Here is a 20,153-nt window from a genome sequence, read left to right on the forward strand (position 1 = left end):
TCAATGCCATAGATTTAATTTTGTTCTTAACTAACAAGGCCACCCCGCCACCTCTGCCCACCTCCGTCTTTTCAATAAGTTGTAAATCCTTGGATGTTTAACTGTCAGTCCTGAACTCCCTGCAACCATGTCTTTGTGATGTCTACCACATCATAATCATTCACGATGATCTGTGCCGTTAGTTCATCTATTTTGTTACGAATGCTACGAGAATTCAGATAAAGTGCCTTAATGCTAACTTTCTTATCATTAGAGATATTGGAAGTCATAAGATGTCCTAAGTTATCCTTCCTTTTTGTTGCATTCCTAGTCTGCCTCAAACTTAAATCCACCTGCATACATGCCATCCTACTGCTTATCTTTCCATTTAACTCCATACTCCCTGTCGCTTTCGCTTTGCCCCCCCCCCCCAACTCAGAAGTTTAAAGTCCTACTGAGCACCCTATTTATCCTCTTCGCTAGAACATTGGTACCAGATCGGTTCAGGTGGAGACCGTCCCAACGGTACAGATCCCCCCCCCCCCGGTCCCACAACTGATGCCAATGCCCCATGAAATGAAATCCCTCTTTCCCACACCAATCCCTTAGCCACGTGCTTACTTCCCTAATTTCCTTATCCCTGTGCCAATTGGCACGTGGCTCAGGCAGTAATCCAGAGATTATGATGCTTGAGGACCTGTACTTCAATTTCCTTCCTAGTGCTTGATAATCCCCAAACAGGTCCTCCACCCTAGCTTTGTCTATGTTGTTAGTCCCAACGTGGACCACAACAACTGGATCCTCCCACTCCCGCTCCAATATCCTTTCAAGCCGGTCGGAGATGTCCCACACCCTGGCACCGGGCAGGCAACACACCATGCAAGACTCCCAATCCGGCTTGCATAGGATACTAATTATAGAATCCCCTATAACAGCTACTTGTCTTTTTGCTCCCCCCTCTTGAATGGCCTTCTGCACCATGGTGCCGTGGTCAGCTGGCTCATCCTCTCCAGATCTCTTTTTCCTCATCCGTACAGGGAGCAAGAATCTCATACCTGTTGGACAAGGTCAAGGGCTGAGGCTCCTGCACTCCTGAACTCAGGTTCCTCCTACCTGCCTCACTTATAGTCACACTCTGATGTCCCTGATCACTAACTGAATGTGAACTACTTAATCTTCCAGGTGTGACTGTCTCCTGAAACAAAGCGTCCAGGTAACTCTCCCCCTCCCGGATGTGCCACAGTGTTTGAAGCTTGGATTCCAGATCACCAACTCTGAGCTGGAGTTCTTCCAGCAACCAACACTTGCTGCAGATGTGGTCACTGCCATTCACAATGGGATCAGCCAGCACCCACATCATACAGCTACAGCACATCACCTGCCCAGCCATCTCTGCTTAGTTAATTACTTTATTACTTTCTATAAGTTTGAGTTAAAATACTTTCTGATACCTCTCTGCAATAATCTTTTTCTAAAAGCCAATTAATAGATAAACCATAAAAAGTAAATTGTTAACCAATCACCGGTAAAGAAGTAGAAAATCCTTACCTTAACAAACCAGAGTCCTATTTTTGGTTAGAGGAGTTGGGGGTGGTGTTGGGAGACACAACACATGTAGTGTCTCGGGTTCAGCCACTGCCCAGATATATTACCGGCAGTCCCCTGGTCGTCGCTTCCACTCTTCCTACTTATTAACTAGGTTAGAGGAGGAGGACGGGTGGGAGATACTACAGTAGTAGAGTCTCGGGTTTAGCCGCCTTGCTGATATATATGGTCACTGCTTTCCTTCCCGGCTGCCCCTCCAGTCCTCATCACTTCCTCCACTGCTCCCGCTCCTTCTCCAATGTCATCTTGCCTGTCCAATTGCCCTAGCAATTTGCCTGACATATGACTCTTTTAAAAATTTACTCTTTAAAAGGGGGGTGGGCACTGTCAGCAAGCTAGCATTTATTATCCACTCCTAATTTACCCTTAAACTAAATGAATTATCCACTTCAGAGGGCAGTTTGACTGGATCTGGAGTCACATGTAGGCTAGATAAGTTAAAGATGGAAAATTTCCTTCCTTAAATGATATTAGTGAATCATTTGGATTTTTACAAAAGTTCAATGATAGTTGGTTTCATACTCATAGTAACCAAGACTACTTTTAAATTCAAGAGTTATTAATTGAATTTAAATTCCACCAGCTATTGTGGTGGGATTGGAACCTGTGTTCCCAGATCATTAGGTTAGACCCAGTCCGTTGTAATTGCCAACATTGCAGTGTCTCTCCCTAACCTCCTGACCCACCCAACTGCCCTTTTCCCACCCCAATCTGCACCAATTAACCTTTCTTCATCTGACTACTTACTCAACCCGACTAGCCCTGTCCCACCCCTCAGAAGTGACTTGATCCGACTACCGCCAATCATTTGGATACCTACCCAAACAGATTGTCATTCTGACTTAACCAAACTGTCCTCTCAATACAACTGTTCCACCTCAAACACCCCTTCAACCAGTCTCAACTTCTGCAACCCAGTACTCAACTACCCTCTCGATCCAATGTACCTTGAGTGAATGTCTGTATGGAGTTTGCACATTCTCCCTGTGTTTGTGTGTTCTGTTGGCTGCTCCAATTTCCTCCCACCATCCAAAGATGTGCAGGGTAGGTGGATTGGCCATGCTAAAATTGGCCAGGAGGTCCAGGGATATGTTGGATAAGTCGATTAGCCATGGTAAATGCACAGTTATTGGGTTAGTTTTGGGGTTGGTGGGTCTGGGTAGGATGTCATTGGAAGGTCAGTACAAATTCAATGGGACGAATGACCTCTTTCTGCACTGTAGGGATTCTATGATTCTGTGATTCTATGACATGCTTCAACCAACTAACTATCACCTTGAACCCACTTAACAATATCCTGCTCCCACTATCTAACCGCCCATTCACTCAGCCATTTATTCACATGTTCATTTACACAGTTGCGGATTCATGCATTCAATTAATTATTTCATCAACTGCATGCACTCATTAAAAGAGCTGATCCTTTAAAAGCTTTTCTGAATGCAGCAGCTACATATAAAGGGGACATTTCCAGACATTCCTCCCACCAAGTATGCTGGATTTATCCTCCAGCGTCTCTGCTGTCCATTTCTGCAGCTGCCTGGATTGGCAGATCCCAGAAGAAATGTCCAGTCCAAACAACGATGTGGGTGGCAGCAATGCTGACCACAAGATCCATTTTAAAATGTTTTTCTGCAAGCATCAAATGCATCAGAAGTTAGAAGATTGTTTGTTTGAAAGGAAATTAGAAAATACTTTGGAAAGGAAGAGTATCAAAAGATGCAGCTAGTGGAGAGGGAAATAGGATTGGAATAGATACCTGAAATTTATGTGATACACTATGTCCATCATTGTGGTTATTATGACACGGGGTAAATCCCCTCTGCTAATTTAAACCTGACATACAGAAGCTCATCTCGCGTCATAATCTGTTAAATTTCAAGAGGCAAATTACTATCCCAGAGGTCACTATTTGAAGTAAAAATTAACAATTTTATTCTTTTAAGTCCAACAGAGAACATTAGAACAACAGCTATTTACAACTATTTTCTCTGAAACTTATCTTTTACCTCCCACTCTACGATACTAGTCAGATTAAAAAAAAAACGCTTAAGATTTACAGAAAAAAATTAGTCACGTTTCAAAACCAAACAGCCTTGTTGATTCTCCTTTGTAGATTTTTCACTGTATTTTCCTGGGTTGTCTCTCATTCAGTCTTCTGCTGCACAACTTTTCTTATCAACAGGAACCTTTCGGAGAGCTATTCAGCTCCGAATCTGTACTTTAGAGTCATTAGTAATAGAGATGTACAGCACAGAAACAGACCCTTCAGTCCAATCCATCCATGCCGACCAGATATCCCAACCCAAAATAGTCCCACCTGCCAGCACCTGGTCCATGTCCCTCCAAACCCTTCCTATTCATATACCCATCTAAATGCCTTTTAAGTGTTGCAATTGTTGGTGTTCTTTGCAGTTCTCCCTCCATAACGGTTCAAAATGACTGATTTTATACCCCAAAACATTGGATCATTTCATTGGTTTGATGTCATCCCAAACAATAACATTCAGATTTGATTGGATTTTGGTATCTGGGGTATAATTTAAACTGGCCGAATTTGAATTTATTTTTGTTCCATGGCAACGCAATTCCAGCTAGTTGTTTCAACCAAATGTTACATTTTAAATTTTCAGCTTGCTAGCTTCCTCTCTTTCTTAAAGCTACAGCATACACCTACACCTTCATAACACCTTCCCTTTAAGAAAAAAAGAACCATCATAATGAAAAGATTGCTTTTCTTTTTCTCTATTCCTTAACCACATTACCATGACATACAAATGACTTTAATCTAAGTTCATATTAACTTCTTCCCACATATATAATATTGAATAGATACCAATCTCATCTATACTTTATCAGTTAAATCCGTGATAACGCATCTGTGATTCCATTGTTACGACCCACAACATGTATGATTTGTAAATTAGAAGTCTATAATATAAGACTTCACCGAAATAGTTTCATATTCTTGTCTTTAAAGCGATCCAAGAATGTAGGAGGATTGTGATCCGTGTATACAACTGTCTCCGACACATTGTTCGTGATGTACACATTAAAATGTTGTAAGGCTAGTACCAAACTCAATAGTTGTTTTTCGATTGTGGAGTATTTCCTCTGGTGAATATTGAGTTTCTTTGAAAAGTAACCAACTGGCAGTTCGATCCCATCCTCCTCTTCCTGTAGCAGTACAGCTCCAACTCCTATGTCATTAGCATCAATGACACCTTTGAAGGGTTTCAAAAGGTTTTGTGTGGCTAAAACTGGTTTGGTGGTTAATATGGCTTTTGAATGGTCGAATGCCTCTTGGCATTGTTCTGACCACTGAAACCTTGTGTTCTTTTTCAGCAGATTGGTTAACTGTGCCACAACTGCTGAAGTTTGGAACAAATTTCTGATAGAATCTACTTAGTTCCAAGAATGTGATTTTTCCAGGACTAAAGATCACCACATCATCCAAATAGACTGCACAGTTTGTCAACCCAGCCACAACTCCATTCGTGAGCCTTTGGAATGTGGCAGTTGCGGTCTTCATTCCAAAGGGCATCACTTTGAATTCATATAGCTCACTTGGGTTACAAACATAGAAATTTCTTTTGCCATCTCTGATAAACGTACCTGCCAGTAACCGTGCAATAAGTTCCACTTGGTGATGTAACTGGCTTGTCCAACTTTCTCGATATGTTCCTCCAATCTAGGAATTGGATATGAGTTCGATTTTTTTTTTAAGTAACAGCGTTGACCTTCCGATAATCCACGCAGAATCGTTGAGTCCCGTCCTGTTTAGGAACGAAAACGATCAATGAACTTCACTCCGTCTTATTCGGTTCAATGATATCCTCCTTAAGCATGGCCTCCACCTCCTTCTGATCCTGTGTGGGCTTTGAAAGGATTTAAAATGGTAGCGGTGTTGTTTTATCAGAATAGCATTCCCTATATCTACTTCATGTACAATAGCATTAGTCTGTCCCAACATGTTCACATGACTTACTCAGTACTGTTTCTTTCTATCTGGCACCTTTACTAGATAGTTCACCTGACTCAACGTTTTCTCAATTTGATAGGGATCACTAAACCTAGCTTTGAAGGGATCTCCTATCACTGGTAACAGTATTAACACGTTATCACCTCGGGAAAATGTCCAAGTCTCAAAGCTTTTATCTGCGACCTGCTTCATTCAATGTTGTGCCCTCTTTAGATGCTGTATAGCTAATTCACCTAGTCTGTTTAATCTCTTCCTCACCTCCGATACATAATTAAGTTCCAATCTCCGACTTCGGTCCTGTCAATTTTTTTTAATTTCAGAGGACCTCTCACTTCATGTCCGAATATTAACTCAAAGGGAGTAAACTGAGTAGATTCATTTGGGGCATCTCTAATGGCAAACAATATGAATGGGATACCTTTATCCCAATTTTCGGGTAGTCCTGACAGTATGCCCTCAACATAGTCTTCAAGGTCTGATGCCATCTTTCTAAAGCTCCCTGGGATTCAGGATGATGAGCTCTTGATTTAAAGTGCTGTATGCCTAACCCATCCATGACCTCGTTAAACAGCCCAGCAGTAAAATTAGACCCTTAGTCCGACTGAATCTCTCTGGGTAGCCCATACCACCTTTTTTCCTTGATACTCTGTAATGGAATTGCCTCTGGAAATCTGATAGTCACTTCCATTATGGTTAATAAGTACTGGTTCCCACATTTAGTTCTCAGGGGGGACCTGCACAAACTATTATAACCCTCATGAAAGGTTCTTCGAATGCGGAAATTGGCAACAAAAGGTGCTGGTTTTATTACTGCCTGTGCCTTACCTACCATTTGACATGTATGGCAAAAGTAAACCACATCCTTCATATCATCTTTCTGATCACAATCAACCTGATCTTTGTTGTTAATGTCTGCCATCTTGAGTATGAGATATATCTGTCTCTCTTGATGTCTCTGCATGCTCCAGCCCGCTCTTTCTGATGGCGCAAAGTGGTCCATAAAGGTGCTCAAATAAATTTATCATTTATTTATTCATTCCCATGCTGCTTTTTCATTTTCTGTCTAAACCACACCTTTTATTTTGGTATTGTACACAGAAGTGGAATATTTTCCAGAGGGTATTGGCCTACATATTTTTTAGATTTGTTTTTGTACTATATTATATGATCTCTACAAGCACTGAATAATTCTTGTGATATACATCTGCACAAAATTATCATATGGTGAAATTTCACGCTAAAATTGGTGAAATGGAACAATCTTGATTCTTACATTTGATTCATGATGTGTAGCTTTTTTTTGCATGAAACTTTTCAAAAATAATGTAACATCATTGATCCAGGTTCAAAATGTGTTGTAATTATCGTAATATTTTAGACTAATGTTATACTTTTGTAATGAAGAAAATCAAAGATATTTTCTTTACTAGGTATATTGTCTATATTGAGGATATATGTAAGGAAAGCTCCATGTACAACGGAGGTTGGCTTCTGTACTGTAATTCATTGTTTAACAAAACTAAAATTGAAATCTTCATAAAATATGATGCACAACAATACTTTCTTGCCATGAACTGTTTTAATATAGTTAGGTTTACAATAGGAAAACTGTTTCTTTAGAGAGATGAATGTCAGCTCACTTCTAAACTGTACATATATTTAAATCATAACAATTGTACACTTGATAGATTACGCCAAAGATATTACATTCTTTTGCAAAAAATAATCAGCACACTGTCTTTTCTTTTGGTAGGAATAGAATTGATGGCAACTTTTACCTTGCACAGCATACAGTAAATTGTCCAAGAATTATATACAAGCAAATGGTCAAAGATGAATTGTGTATGAATGTATTACTTTCATTTAATAGTATTAATTTTCATGGCAGACATTGTGGCATTTGTTAAAGGTTTTGTTAATTTTTTTTAAAGTGGCTTTGACTCACTATTTAATGCCTTGACTCATCAGAAATGAGCCTGTGCAATTTACAAATGTAAGTTTAAGAATTGGTTTAAATACAATCCTTTTCAATGCTTGTTTGACAATCAGCATTTGGATTAGAAATTGGCTTAAAGATAGAAAACATTAAGTCATAAGTGGTTGCTTTTCAAACTAGATTGTGCTGTTCTTCAAGGTTCAATATTAGTACCACTTTTTAAAATATACTTTATATGAAAAAAGTATAATTTAAAATGTGTATATAGTGTGTATATATATGACTTGCATATGGGCAATCAAATTACTAGAATATTGGGAATTTCAATATTTGCAAATGATACCAAACTTAGAGGTGTGGTAGGCAGTGGGTTTGTTACCAGTGGACTGAAACATGACATAGACTAGTGGAACTGAAAGACAAGTGGCAGATGAATTTTAATACTGCAAAGTATGAAGTAATGCATTTTGGCAGAAGATATAGCAAAAAGCAATACAAAATTAATGTCACAGTTCTGTAGAGTGTGTAGGAATGGTGGATCTGACATTTCACTACATAAATTTCAAAGGTGGCTGGATATATTGAAAAGGTAGTTACAAAGCAAACCATTTTGGGATTCATAATGAAAATAAGGAGCAAAAATAAAGGCATTTATGCTGAACTGTTATAAAGCTCTGGTTATACCATAATGTAAAATATTGTATCCCGTTCTGGTCACCACACTTTAGGAAGGAAGTGATGGTGTTTGGGAGCATGTAAAGGAGATTTACCAGCATGATTCCATGGGTTGAAATGCTGTCCTTTTGTTATGAGAGAAATTGAATATGTTATGTGTATTCTGTTATGTGGGCCATTGGTGAGACCACATCTGAATACAATATGCAATTTTGGTCTCTTTATTTACGGAATGCATGTGTATTGGAGGCGGTTTACTAAATTGATACTTGGAATGAGTGAGTTACCTTATGAGAATAGGTTGGACAGACTGTGCTTGTTTTTATTGGATACTGGTGACTTGATTGAAATATGAGATCCTGAATGGTCATAACAAGATGGATCTGGAAATTATGGTGGCTCAGTGGTTAGCACTGTTGCCTAACCGCACCCGGGTCCCAGGTTCAATTCCAGCCTCTGTGTTGAGTTTGTACGTTCTCACCATGTATGTGTTGGTTTCCTCCAGGTGCTCTGGCTTCCTCCCACAATCCAAAGATGTGCAGGTTAGGTGAATTGGCCATGCTAAATTGCCCATAGTATTAGGTGCATTAGTCAGAGGGAAATGGGTCTGGGTGAGTTACTCTTCGGAGGGTCGGTGTGGACTGGTTGGGCTGAAGGGCCAGTTTCCACACTGTAGGGAATCTAATCTGATCTAATCTTATGGATGAATTCAGTATTAAGGGGCACTGTCTTAAAATAAGCAGTCGTCCTTTTAAGACAGAAGAGAGATGATTCTTTCTTAGGAGGCTGTGAGACTTTGGAACTTTCTGCCACAGAAAGTGGATGACAGTGTCATTGAATGTTTTAAATGCAGGAATAGATGGATTTTTAATAGGAAAGAGAACTGTATTTATTGTGAGTGGTTGGGGAATGTGAATTCTAAACAGAATCAGATTAGCCATGATATTATTGAATGGCAGTGCAGACTCGAGAGGCCATATGACCTACTTCTATTCCTAATGCATTTGTTCTCTTTGGAGCACTGGAAATTGTGGGGGTAGTTAACAGAACTGTACAAGTTTATAACAGGCTGTATAAGGTGGACTAGGAAAAGCTGTTACCATTAGTTGATAGTACAAGGAACAAAGAGTCAGAGATTGAACTTCTTGGGTAAGAGACATAGGGAAAATGTGAGGATCCACTGTTTTACATGATTGTCAACAACTTGAAACTTGCTGCCCACAAGTGTAGTGGAAGCCAAGACAATTAATAAATTTAACAGAAATATTTGGGCATGAGGGGATAAACTTACAGGATTATGGAGAGATCCCACATTGACTTAATGGAATAAATAGGCTCCTTCAGCACTGTTCTGGCTCTATGACTCAACCCTAAACTAATGGGATAAAATCATCCAATTTGAAGTTAATTTTCGGAGTTTTCATTGAGTTCTACTGTACCAAAATCAATACAGGAAACAAGACGTACACATAGATACTGGTGAAGAAGTGCTCATCTCTGTGAGGCTAAAGATAAGCAGCTAAAATGCCTTGCATCAAACCCATGTATACTTTATTTCGTATTGACCCTGAGGCCAAAATCATTTTTGGCCAGAATCATCTTGTGTCATGTGTCCCGATGTAGGATATGAAATGTGTGGGACTGCTGATCACACAAGTATGTGGCAGCCAATTGATTAGATATTCAATCATGCAGTGGAGGTGGACAGGAAATTGATGAATTTGCCGTTACTTCATGGGGCCAGAGGTCCAGCAGCATCATAGGCCCCAGCCAGGTATCCACCCCTGCAGTCCAGCATCATCAGACTATGTATGAGAAGATGCCTTGAGACTACAACTGTTGCTACAACTGCAGCTCTTTCCCTCTCACCTTTCCAGATGACTACAGTTGCTGTTTCTACTTGCTGTTCTGGATGGTTCAGCGCAGACGATGAATAGTCCCATGGTTTAGTGATACCTCCCTGTAGTTCTTTTCCATTCTGTCTGGATTTGTTGGAAAGCTCAATTCATATTCAGTCTGCTGCAACCTTAATTCCCAACCTTCATGCTGTGTCTGGAACTTGACATTTTGCCTCCTGCACAATTAAGTGCATCCGCCCAGCTTATTTCCTGCTGCTGGCAGCGGCACAAGATTCTGGCCCGTGCTTTTCCTTTTTTCTGACATTTACGAGATGAGCACAATTTTAGTCTCTCTTGCTGTTCTCCCTAAAGTAAAAGGTATTTTACAAAAGGAAGAAATAGCATTTTAATAGTTATCATTTTCTAAGCAAAGATTCAAACCTATTATATTAGTTAAAAAGCAAAAGTGAATGTTAAAAAAACACATGGGAAGTCTAAGCTAATGTATACCTGCCCAAGATGACATTAATCAATATAATAGGACTTCTAGTTAGCTCATAACATCTACATAAAAGATCTCTTAGTCTTTTGGTAGTTGCATATAACTTTAACAGAGCTATAATTTGCTGTGGCTAAGTGACTACAATAGTAAACTATAACTGCAGAGTGAAAGGATCAAGCAGAAAATGGATTCCTATCTCTTTAAAAAGGAGAAAAGTACATACATCAAACTTTGGTGTATTTTAGAGGTACAGAAAAAGTGATCTAATTCTGTAACAGTTAATACAGCAAGCTGTATTAACTGTGAACTATATTGTGTCTCAGGGTTGGTATTCCTTTAAGAGAGACAAAATGGCAGTATACCTTTTAAGAGACATGCTTAGGGCATCGTCACTGTGTTGTAGCTTGTGACTTAAGGGTGTAAAGATCTCACATTCCATTTAAACTTGATCACATGAAGCATGATATGCCATAAGAAATCTGACTGTGTGCAAATTAATAGCTTGGTATGAGCCCAATAATTTAATGCCTGTGAATGCGATGTTAGTGTATAATAGCTGTAATGAATGTCGATTGTTTAATACCATGATATCCAAGTCCAGTTTTTTTTGTATTATGAAGGATAATAAGAGATATGCTGCGTCAGGTAAAATACTGTTCGATGTAAAATTACATCACACTATCACATCTCATTTAAAATATTAATATCTGTAGATAATAAGATAAAACAGTTTTAACCAATTTAACAGAACAGTTATTGATGAAAGCCTGATACAATTGCTACCTCTTTGTAAATCTGTTATCTGTAACTATTGCTATGTCTGAATCTATTACAGATTTCATCTATACATCTGATCCGAGTTTCTGGGCATTTAAAAGCCATTTAACTAACTGCAGTTCAGTTGAAGATGTTGTTTCTTTCCACATGAGCACTATGGAAATTTAAAGGTGTCTTGTCATTCAAAAGTCTTCTTAGTAAAATGTTGCATGTCCTGAACACAAAGGAAAAAACAGTTCTTGGATTTAGTGACACTTTGGCTGAATGAAATCTGCTTAGATTTCAGTGGTCAGATTTTTAGTGAAAGTTTCTTTCTTATTGACTCTACATTTGGTGAAGTATTTCTTGGTTTGCATTCAGTTGAGTTCTTGCTAATTGAAGGCAAAACTGACGAATGAACATTTCTATGAAGGGTATGTGCAGTTATTTAATTCAGTTCTGTTATGAAAGGAACTTGGCGTAAAAAGCTGAAATTTCTAAAACTAGTGACAAATATAAAAATTTTGATCGGAGATGTTAGGTAGTAGCTTGTTTCAATGCATTTTGGATTCAAACCACATTCTGAATTTACTCTGTTCAACAATTGCTTGATCATTGGTGATATTCCCAATTGTAAAATTTGCAAAATATTGTTCTCATAGTATGATGAGATTTCATGCTTTTGATTTAGAATCCAGTAGGTAAGAAGGGTGTAATCTTTGTCTGCATATTAGGTAAAATTGATTTCACTTCAAAAAATCAAATTTTGTTTGAGAATAAGTTTTTTGCGTAATTTTGATTTTGGAATTTATTTTTAATTGACCTAGAAGATAAATGTTATCACATTTCCTATCTTTGTACACTAGGTTAGACGTGAAGTACACTTCACTGTGCAGTTACCTTGAGTTATGGGCCTTCCTCGTGAACAGCTGCACTGAAGGTACATTTTTGATCGGAGGTTTGAGTTTTGATCCAGTGACAATGGAGGAATGCTGATTTGTTCAGGCTGCTTTGAGACTTTGTAGTGTTCCCTTGTGCCTGCTGCTGTAGTCCTTCTGGTTGGTGGAGGCTATGAATTTGGGAGCTGCTGCTGAATAAGCAGTGGCAAATTGCTGCAGTTTTTCCTTCAAGTAGTACACACCACAACCACTGTCTATTAGTGTTGGAGGGAATAGATATTTAAGCTGGTGGAAGGGATCCAGATTAAACTAAATTTTATTTCCTTTCTGTTCAGCTCCTTGAATATTGTTGGAACTGTTCTTGCAGACAAATACAAAGTATTCCATTACACTCCTGAATTGTGCTTCGTGGGGGATTGATGAAGCTTTAGGGAGTCAAGTGATGAGGCACTTGCAGAATGTCAAGCTTCTAATTTGCTCTCGTAGCTGCAGTATTTAAATGGCTGGTCCAGTTCATCTTCTGTTCAAAGTTAACTGGCCAGAGTATTGATCGTCGGCGTCTTGGCAGTGATTTAGCTGGAGAATATCTGTAAGGACTAATAAACTACATAAATGAAAGTGAATGGTTGATGACTTCCCACTGCTGGTTTGAAGTGAAGACTCTGTCTCTCTAGCAATTCTGTGGTGGCCTACAAGTGCAGCAGAAGTATATGTAAATGCTTTTCACTCTGAATAGATTCTTGGTTCAGTTTGACATTTTGGAAGTCTTTAACTGATTTGTGTGTTTTGTTTACAAATATAATTAAATGAGTTATATTTTTTTCCAATTTTATTTCTGCCAATTTTCTCCTGTTCCTTTTCTCATGACACTTGACTACATAATGGAATCAGTCAGTGAGCACTTTTGCCATTTAAATATCTTTGCCTCTTTTTTTGACTGATATCCACTTGTACACATATCTCTGTGAAGTATGTTGGGACATTTCTCTATATTTGAAACACTGTATAACTGCAAGTTGTTGTTAAGCTGTGAGTAGCCAGTTGGAATATGTGAATGTGGATAATCAATTTGTTATTTTATTGCAGAAAATAAGAGTCACTGTTGACCACAAATTTGTGAGTGTCTGTCTCTCTCAAATGTTGCAGTAAAAGCAATGTTTTTATTTAGTAAGAAGCAAAAATGCTGTAAATTCTCAACAGGTCTGGGGCATTTATGTAGTGGGAAATAATGTTAACATTTCAGGTGCATGGCCTTTCTCAAAACATTCAAAGCCAGAGATAGTTACTAGGAAAGTTTTGATTGCTACCTTTACAAACATGAGAACGAAAATGGAAAGTAATTAGCATGGCATAACAAATGAAAAATTACAAATGAAAATATTGCCAGAGAGAAGAGCAGAACATTCCAAAGTCAACATTCGTATTAAAGAAATGTTAATGAATTAACCATCAACATAAAAATAAAAATACTACATGAATTACAGATAATCTGAAATTACAAACAAAGCTGGATAAACTGAACAGTTCTGGTAGCCCTTTGGGGAGAAAGAAACAATTAACATTTCTGTCATCAAAACAGGTTTAAAACTATTGTTCAGCAATTGTTACGTGGGGGTCACTGTTACGTGGGGGATTCGGGACGTCAGGAATGGAAGGCCTACCTATGTCTTTTAGTAGCTACGTCAGGCAGGAGGCTGCTGCCACAAAGACAGGCACCACAGTCCTAGGATTGTGGAATAAACTAGTCACAGGTACATAAGGGTAGAGGAGTACAGGTGGGTCAGGAGCAGGGGCAGGTTGTTGGAGGAACCCCGTTCCTGTCCAGTTTCTTGATCAGGTAGTGAGAGAGTTTGCTCGAGGGTCCATTTCCCCTGTAGGTGGATAAGCCGGATCCATGGTTTTAGCTGCCATGTGTGCGGCATTGGAAAAGGCCCACTTGGAATTGGGTTACAATTGGTGGTGGGGTGGGAAGATCAGCGATGAGCTTTCCTGCCCAGAATTTAATTCTAGCACAGACAGGCAGGTGGCACTAATTATACCACTACTTTGTCTAGTTACATGTCTCAATCACTTGTTAGTTGCAGCTAGAGAGGAGGAGAGATTCTTTCCAGTTGGATTTCTTTCCAAAGATATAAGCAAGCTTTGTTTTGGGAAGCTGAATGTAGGGGAAACCTAGCCTAAAGAAAATAGTAATACTTGAAAATGAATGTTCTGGTTCTGCTGGAAATCTTTTTAAATTATACAACATGGATCAGCCTGTGTTTATATTGACTAGACTGGTTTGTCATTTGGTATTAATGATGGTCGTGTTCCCTAGTTTGCCTTCTCTTGTCACCAAAGCTGGAAATGGGGCTGGTAGACTGGCAGGTAGATTGTTGGTATTGCCCACCTTTGTTCCAGCTCAAATTCATTCCGAAAGGTTTGGCCCTTTATTTTCCATCCTGCATGAAGTATCACCCGAGATACACTCAGGTCTTGTTTTGGGACTTGAACTCAAAAATGTGATTGCTATCGCTGTACCAGTCTGACAAATCTGCAGCACTTCAGATTTTTAACAAGAAATAGGTCGCATAACTGTGACTTTTAAATTTAGTGCGGATCCCAGATTTGAGTTAGCTGTTTTTGCAGTTTAGCACCCTCGGTCTTGGTGCAAATTCACTGCCACGATACTTACCATTTTCAATGAGGATGGTTCAAAGCTGATTCATTGCCTGCTGCTTCACCATGCGCAACAAATTGATAATTACAGGGCGCATTAAGGCTCCATTCCTACACTGACTGGGATTTTCCATCACAAAGTGGTGCTGCTGTGGTTGGCTTAGACCATGTTTAGTGTTGAGTGTGTGGTGCTGGAAAAGCACAGGAGGTCAGGCAGCATCCGAGGAGCAGGAGAGTCAACGTTTCAGGCATAAGCCCTCCACAGGATGTCCTGATGAAAGGTTTACGTCCGAAATGTTGATTCTCCTGCTCCTTGGATGCTGCTGGACCTGCAGTGCTTTTCCAGCATTGCACTCTCGACTCTGATTTACAACATCTGCAGTCCTTACTTTTTCCCTTACACCATGTTTAGATTATTTGGTGTGCACAGGTTCCTGGATGGAATGATGCATTATACAATGGGCAGTCTGCGCCGTACTGTCTGCCAGGCACTCCTGTGCCTGATGGCTGTCTGGAGCAAACATCACCACCTCCAGGGTCATGTTCTCACAGTCGTTGTTTTTATAAACAGTGGCTAAGAATTACTTGACCTTTACTTTATCCCGGTCTCTCATTTTCAGGGTGGCAGCTCCTTCCTCTGTCCCAAAGTGTCAGAAAGGGAAATTTATAGTCTATACCAATTAGAAATACATTTACAACCATGCAAGATAAACAGGAAAATTTAATATGGTCCTTCAAAGTTGGTTTGACGTCCGGGGTGAGCATTTGATTCGGTTAAAGAGTGTGTGCCTTCCTGCCTCTACCCTATTAAGTCCAGGGCTGGAAGGCTCATGAATGGACTTCCCACCGTGATGGCAGTTGAGACCCTTGCAGAGAATTGTTGATCACTTCGGGAATTCATCTCACTACTGTTGCTGTTCAGCCAGTGCAAGGTAGGGAAATCAACTTGTGTGAAGCCTGAAAAGCAAACTACACATGACATAGAACATAGAACAATATAGCGCAGAACAGGCCCTTTGGCCCTCGATGTTGCGCCAACCTGTGAACTATTCTCAGCTCGTCTCCCTATACTATCCCAAAATCATCCATGACCTCGTAGGAACTTGCAAATTAGGATCAGAAGTGGGCCATTTGGCTTATCGAGCCTGCTCCCATTCAGTAAGATCATGATTAATCTCTCTTTCTGTTCTGAATCTCACATTCCCATCTACTCCAACTAACGTTGAACTCCGTTGCCTAAAAAAAAATTCAACCTCTGTCTTAAAGGTATTTAGGGTCCTGTCTCCATGCCTTCTCGGGGAAAGTGTTCCAAAGTTGTTTAACCTGTTTAGAGAAAGAAAACTCTCTACTTCCTAAAGTGGAATGTCACTTCAATGTCCATCTTGTTAAGACTGTTCAGGATCATACACCCATCAATTAAGTCATTGAGTCCTACAGCACGGAGACAGGCTGTTTGGCCAAAACTGATCCATGCTGGCTAAATTGTCCATCCACTCTTACTCCATTTCCCTGCAGTTGGCCCATATCCTTCTAATGCTTTTCTTACCATGTATTTGTCCAAATGCCTTTTAAAAGTAGTTGATGTACACATCTCAACTACTTCACAATCACCTGATGAAGGCGCGCCGCTCTGAAAGCTAGTGTGCTTCCAATTAAACCTGTTGGACTATAACCTGGTGTTGTGTGATTTTTAACTTTGTATACCCCAGTCCAACATCGGCATCTCCAAATCATGACTTCCACTGGAAGCTCATTCCATGTGCTTACCACCCTCTCTGAAAGAACATTTGCCCCCCTTCTAACCTTAAGCTGATGCCCTCTAGTCCTCGAGTTCCCAACCTTGGGAAAAAGACTGAGTGCGTTCACCCTATCCGTGCCTGTCATGATCTTTATACACCCCCTCGGTCTCCTATGCTTTAAAGGAAAAAAGTCTTAACGTGTCCAACCTCTCCCTATAATTCAGACCATTGAGTCTAGGCAACATCCTTGTAAATTTCTTCTGCACTCTTTCAAGTTTAATAACATAATTCCTCTTGCAAGGTGACAAAACCTGAACACAATACTCCAATTCTGGCCTCACCAATGTCCTGTATAACTGCAACATAACTTCCCGATTTCTTTACTCAATATCCTTAAAGGTATACATTCCTCACTCTTCTGAAAAGAAGTGAAAACAAGCCTAATCTGCCCAACCTTTACTCATAAGGCAATTCAATCATTTCAGATATCAATCTAGTAAATCTTCTCTGAACTGCCTCCAGTGTAATTACATCTTTCCTTAAAATAGGGACCAATAACTGCACACCATTTTTGAAATGTCTTGACCTGAATTATGAAAACAGAATAATTGTTGATCAAAGTACCTTAATACTTCTAGGATCCATCCAGGACAGTTCCTTAATCTGAGTGTTGCATTTGTAAACAGGGAGCAGTGGATCTGCTAATGAAGTAGGTCAAGTAAATGACCTACTGTAGAACACTTGGGAGATGGTGACCTTAATCAAATTAGGTTTGTATTGATAATAGATATGAAGCTAAAATATTGGATTGGAAGTCAGCTAATTTCAGTCTGATGAAAAGGGATCTAGCTCAGATTAATTAGTTTGAGAAATGGAAGCCCCAACAGTGAATCGACTGTGGGAAACTAAATTAATTCTAACTAGGGATAAATTGCAAACAAAAACATAAAAGCATAAGAACTGGAAGCAGAAGTAGGAATTTAGCCCTCAAGCCTGCTCCGCAATTTAATACAATCATAGAATCCTTATGTTATAGGAAGAGGCCATTCAGCCCATTGAGCCACACTGACCTTCCAAAGGGCACCCCACCCAAACCCAGCTCCCTACTTGATCTGGGCAGAAGTGAGTACTGCAGATGCTGGAGATTAGAGTCAAGATTAGAGTGGTCCTAGAAAAACACAGCAGGTCACTCACCATCCAAGGAGCAGGAAGATCAACGTTTTGGCAAAAGCCCTTCAGGAATGGTGATAAAGGGGTTTTGCCCGAAATGTCAATTTTCCTGCTCCTTGGATGCAGCCTGACCTGCTGTACTTTTCCAACACCACTCTAATCTTGACTCCCTACTTGATCTCCACAATCCTACATTTACCATGGAGAACCCACCTAGCCTGCATATTCCTGGACACTATGGTGTGGCTAATCCACCTAACCTGCACATCTTTGGGAAGAAACCAGAGCGCCGAGCAGGAACCCAGCGCAGACACTGGAAGAACATGCAAACTCCACAAAGTCACTCAAGGCTGGTATCGAACCTGGGGGTCCTTGGCACTGAGGCATCAATGCTAACCACTGAGCCACCGTGCTGCCCTTTTGAGTGCATGTCAGCCTCAACTGCACTTTCCTGCCTGCTGTCCATCACCCTTCAACCCAAGTCAATGAAAAGCACCTGTCTCCTCTTTAAAAATGGTTCCAGGGTTGGAATAGAAATAAGAATCAAGAGCAGCATGTGATAAATATTAAGAGGGTTAAAGGTATACAATGAACAGTAGAGCTCTGGTAGTGTTGTAGAACATTGGGACTTGGGGGTTCAGGTACATACGTTTTTGAAGTTTGTGTCACATGTAGACAGGGTGGTTAAAAAGGTATTTAGCATGCTTGTTTTCATTGCTTGGACCTTTTTGAGTATAGGAGTTGAGAAGTCATGTTGAGGTTGTACAGGACATTGGTGAGGCCTCTTCTGCAATATTGTGTTCTGGTCGTCCTGTCATGGCAAGGGTCTTATTAAGCCGGAGAGGGTTCAGAAGTGATTTACCAGGATGTTGTCAGGAAAGGAAGGTTTGAGTTACAAAGAAAGGCTGGATAGGCTGGGACCTTTCTCACTAGAATGTAAGAGATTGAGAGGTGACCTTATACCCTTCATGATTTTATAAACTTTTATATGTTAGACGCCTTTTTCCCTAGGTTGGGGGATTTCAAGACTATGGGGCACATTTTTAAGGTGAGGTAAGAGATTTGAAAAATACATGAGCAAGTTTTTTTTACACATGGTGATTTGCATGTGGAATGAACTTCCTGAGGAAGTGGTAGATCCGAGCAAATTACACATAAATAAGTATGTGAATAGGAAAGGTTTGGAGGTATATGGACCAGGTGCAGGCAGGTGTGACTAGCTTAGTTTGGGATTATGCTTGGCATGGACTGGTTGGACCAAAGGGTCTGTTTCAGTGGTGTATGACTCTATGAAGAATAGCTATGAAACAAAACTCAAATTACAAACTGCGTGAAAAGGAGCCAAAAAGCCAAAGGGGTTTGAAAGGAGTATGAAAATGTGCTGCCAGTTAACGTAAAGGAAAATGTTGCATTTTTACTTAAGAGGTAATAAGCATAGTCTGGGCGGCACGGTGGTACAGTGGTTAGCACTGCTGCCTCACAGTGCCAGAGACACGGGTTCATTTCCCGCCTCAGGCGACTGACTGTGTGGAGTTTGCACGTTCTTCCCGTCTCTGCGTGGGTTTCCTCCGGGTGCTCTGGTTTCCTCCCACAGTCCAAAGATGTGCAGGTCAGGTGAATTGGCCATGCTAAATTGCCCATAGTGTTAGGTAAGGGGTAAATGTAGGGGTCTGGGTGGGTTGCGCTTCGGCGGGTCTGTGTGGACTTGTTGGGCCGAAGGGCCTGTTTCCACACTGTAATGTAATCTAAAAGAGATTGGGATCACTTAAAGATGTGAGAAAATGATTTGTTCAATATAGTAAGGCAATGGGGAAAATGCTTAATATAGAACTAAGTACAACTGTTGCTGAGAAGCACAAATACTGGACATAAAATATTGATAGGGAATGTACGAGTCCATTACGATCAAGAGGGCAAATAAAACATTCCGCAAAAGCTTGCTTTTCATAATAAATCTTATGGGGAGTGGAAAGAAAGTGTCTTAAACTCCAAGATGCCATGCTTGTAATGAAAGTTTGGAAGGGTGTCAGCTTTCTGATAGATACTTGCAAAGCTGTTGGTTCCACAGTTTTCAGCTTAGTTCACTAGGAGGACTGTCATCTCAAAGAACAGTGAAGTTCAAACCTGAATTTTATTGAAGAAATAAATAGAACTTCATTTATAATCGATCTTCCATGATTTGAGGGAATACTAAAACCCTTTATTGTGAAGGATAACAATAACTACTATTACAATGTAGCCAATTTGGAAAAATTAACATTGAAAAAATCCAATAACCAGGTAATTTTGGTTATCAAAGTGACACTGCTTGAAGCTTAATATTTGCCAGAATACTAAGGAAAATTGTCCCATTTGTCTTTGAAATAGGATGCCAAAGGATCATTCACATCCACCTGAAAAAGCAGAGTCTCAAT

At 40.0% G+C, this 20,153-nt stretch overlaps 1 protein-coding gene across 6 annotated transcripts in view; it reads left to right on the forward strand.

Moving 5' to 3' along the window:
• Positions 1-20,153, forward strand: part of ssbp2b (single stranded DNA binding protein 2b) — a 384,828-nt gene that overhangs the window by 50,681 nt on the left and 313,994 nt on the right. Inside the window, exon 2 of one of the 6 annotated variants that reach the window (XM_072582596.1) lies at positions 12,140-12,213. The exons of the other annotated variants lie outside the window; for them this stretch is intronic. The gene's annotated coding sequence lies outside the window, so the exon portion shown is untranslated. The remainder of the gene's footprint in view (positions 1-12,139; positions 12,214-20,153) is intronic. 6 annotated transcript variants of the gene reach the window in all.

This window comes from Chiloscyllium punctatum, chromosome 2, assembly GCF_047496795.1.
Source record: "Chiloscyllium punctatum isolate Juve2018m chromosome 2, sChiPun1.3, whole genome shotgun sequence".
In the NCBI taxonomy this organism is placed as follows: Eukaryota; Metazoa; Chordata; class Chondrichthyes; order Orectolobiformes; family Hemiscylliidae; genus Chiloscyllium; species Chiloscyllium punctatum.